Source organism: Bos indicus x Bos taurus, chromosome 7 (genome assembly GCF_003369695.1).
Source record: "Bos indicus x Bos taurus breed Angus x Brahman F1 hybrid chromosome 7, Bos_hybrid_MaternalHap_v2.0, whole genome shotgun sequence".
NCBI classification, from domain to species: Eukaryota; Metazoa; Chordata; class Mammalia; order Artiodactyla; family Bovidae; genus Bos; species Bos indicus x Bos taurus.
In genome coordinates, this window is record NC_040082.1 from 67,809,733 (window position 1) to 67,813,055 (window position 3,323).

At 45.3% G+C, this 3,323-nt stretch overlaps 1 pseudogene; it reads right to left on the minus strand.

Annotated features, from left to right (window-relative positions):
• Positions 1–2,194: 2,194 nt before the first annotated feature.
• LOC113896264 lies at positions 2,195–2,943 on the minus strand (annotated as a pseudogene).
• Between the last annotated feature and the right edge of the window lie 380 nt (positions 2,944–3,323).

The window sequence follows — 3,323 nt, forward strand, 5'->3', positions numbered from 1 at the left end:
TTTACATGTTTCAATGTCATTCTCCCAAATCATCCCACCCTCTCCCTCTTCCACAGAGTCCATAAGACTGTTCTATACATCAGTGTCTCTTTTGCTGTCTTGTGCACCGGGTTATTGTTACCATCTTTCTAAATTCCATATATATGCGTTAGTATACTGTATTTATGTTTTTCCTTCTGGCTTACTTCACTCTGTATAATAGGCTCCAGTTTCATCCACCTCAGTAGAACTGATTCAAATGTATTCTTTTTAATGGCTGAGTAATACTCCATTGTGTATATGTACCACAGCTTTCTTATCCATTCATCTGCTGATGGACATCTAGGTTGCTTCCATGTCCTGGCTATTATAAACAGTGCTGCGATGAACATCGGGGTACACGTGTCTCTTTCCCTTCTGGTTTCCTCAGTGTGTATGCCCAGCAGTGGGATTGCTGGATCATAAGGCAGTTCTATTTCCAGCTTTTTAAGGAATCTCCACACTGTTCTCCATAGTGGCTGTACTAGTTTGCATTCCCACCACAGTGTAAGAGGGTTCCCTTTTCTCCACACCCTCTCCAGCATTTATTGCTTGTAGACTTTTGGATCGCAGCCATTCTGACTGGTGTGAAATGGTACCTCATAGTGGTTTTGATTTGCATTTCTCTGATAATGAGTGATGTTGAGCATCTTTTCATGTGTTTGTTAGTCATCTGTATGTCTTCTTTGGAGAAATGTCTATTTAGTTCTTTGGCCCATTTTTTGATTGGGTCATTTATTTTTCTGGAGTTGAGCTGTAGGAGTTGCTTGTATATTTTTGAGATTAGTTGTTTGTCAGTTGCTTCATTTGCTATTATTTTCTCCCATTCTGAAGGCTGTCTTTTCACCTTGCTAATAGTTTCCTTTGATGTGCAGAAGCTTTTAAGGTTAATTAGGTCCCATTTGTTTATTTTTGCTTTTATTTCCAATATTCTGGGAGGTGGGTCATAGAGGATCCTGCTGTAATGTATGTCAGAGAGTGTTTTGCCTATGTTCTCCTCTAGGAGTTTTACAGTTTCTGGTCTTACGTTGAGATCTTTAATCCATTTTGAGTTTATTTTTGTGTATGGTGTTAGAAAGTGTTCTAGTTTCATTCTTTTACAAGTGGTTGACCAGATTTCCCAGCACCACTTGTTAAAGAGATTGTCTTTAATCCATTGTATATTCTTGCCTCCTTTGTCAAAGATAAGGTGTCCATATAACTCTTTTTACTCTAGGTCTTTAGTAAACATTACATCTTCTCAATCTTGCCTCCGTTCTTTTTCTAAGCTCTTGGATCATCTTCACCATCATTGTTCTGAACTCTTTTTCCAGTAGGTTGCCTTACCCACTTCACCTACTTGTTCTTCTGGATTTTATTTTGTTCCTTCATGTTGAACATATTTCTCTGACATCTCATTTTTTCTAACTCTATGTGATTGTGGTTTCCATTCCCCCTGGTCTCAAGACTAGTTCTTCTTGCTTCCATTTGCCTTCTTTTGGACAATTTGTTCAAAGAAGATGCTGGATGTGATTTCGGTATTCTTCAATTTTCCAAGTCTCTCTTTGTGGCCCAGTATGTGATCAATCCTGGACAATGCTCCATGTGATGCCATTGAAACATCTCATCCTCTGTCCCACCCTTCTCCTACCCTCAGTATGTCCCAGCATCAGGGTTTTTTGCCAATAAGCTGGCTCTTAGCATCAGGTGGCCAAAGTATTGGAGCTAATAAAATAATACATTGTACCCATTATATGTTTCTAATTTCCTGACAAATCTGTGCCATACTTGGCTTAGGGGTGTGAACTCCTAAGTGATCACAGTCTTAGCCTCCTCTATCTCACCTGCCTCATTCTCCTGCTGGGAATGGTGTACCAGCCGGGAACTTCTGTGCACAGCTCCAGTGTTTGCGCTGATATTGAGGACTTTCTCTAGTGTGATCACTGTGTTGATGTTGGCCTTTTGTTGCAAGACTTTCTTATTCAAGGGCTGCATTTTCACATTGAGCAGAGCCAAGAAACATGCCTCAGAGGCATCACAGATGGTGGTCAAGTTGTTGCCTTCTTTCAAGGCCAGTACCATCTGGCTCCCTGCCAGTGTTAACAACAGGGTACTTGCTGCCTGGTCTGCTCTGGTGCCCTCAAGAGCCAAGCCCAGAAGGCTGCCAGGATGGAGGATGGGCTCTTGAACTTGCACATCAGTACACCAACTGCAACAGGGTTTGGAGGGCATACCTCTTGGCCTCCTGCTGCTTGACAGCTTCAAGAAAGCTGTGAGGTGTGAGTTGTTGACAGTGACCATGGCCTGGAGCCCTAGGGAGATGCTCAACAGAGAAAGAGACTTGTAGAGGCTGAAATGGTTGGGTGAGACATCCAGAGGCAGGGCCTGATCCTGGGGGAGTTCTCTATGGGGACATTGGGGCCTGAGCCAGTGAAATCATTCTCAGAGGTGATGCTATGGGAGCTGTTGGAAGAGCTGGGACCAGAGGCTGGTGTACTGTTACACACATCTGGAAGGCAGGCCTGGCCCCTGTGATCTCAACAGCTCTCTTCTTAAAGATGCCGATGACAGTCATGTCCTAGGATACAGGGGGAACTGCTTCTCTGAAAGGTCACCTTCTGTTTCAGCAATGAACATACTTTTAAGTTGGTTTTGAAAGCTGTGTTGAGAAGTGGGAAGTAGTCACGCTGTCCTAGAGCTCAAGCCAAGGCAAATGTAGGAGGGAGGCCCTGGGGGGCTACTCTGGGGAGGGGTGCTCTAGTCCAAAGAAGCAAGTTGGGCTGCCCAGCATTTGGGATGCTGTGGGATGGAATGGTTGAGGCTGCCTGGTGAGGCTGCCTCCTTACTCTTTCTGGAACTCAGTGAACAGGAGCTGCTTCTGCAACTGCTGCTGCTGCCTGAGCTCCAGGAGCTCCTGCTGTAGTGACTGCTTCTCTGACATAGCATCCCTCAGCTCCATGGCGCTGGGGCTGCCTTCTTCCCACCCTCCGTGGAGCTGGGCATGGCTCTTGGCAGCACTGGCTTCACCTTCACTGGCTTAGGGATGTTGTGTAGAGGGGTCTGAGAAAGGATATTCAAGGATATTTCTCCGCCTAGCTCCCATCCTTCTTGGTGGAAGAGTTCATGCTGGCTCTGGACACTCAGGAAGCTCTAGCTGTGGACTGGTTATGGGAGTGAGTGGAACTGTGGTGATGTTAAGAGAGACAGACAATAACAGACACACAGGATGGGAACCCAGTGCTGTTTTTGCCTGTAACACCCATCCCAGGCCATCGTTAGGCATGAGGCTGTCAGGCACTCTGAAGAGCATCCTGGAGCTTCCTGTT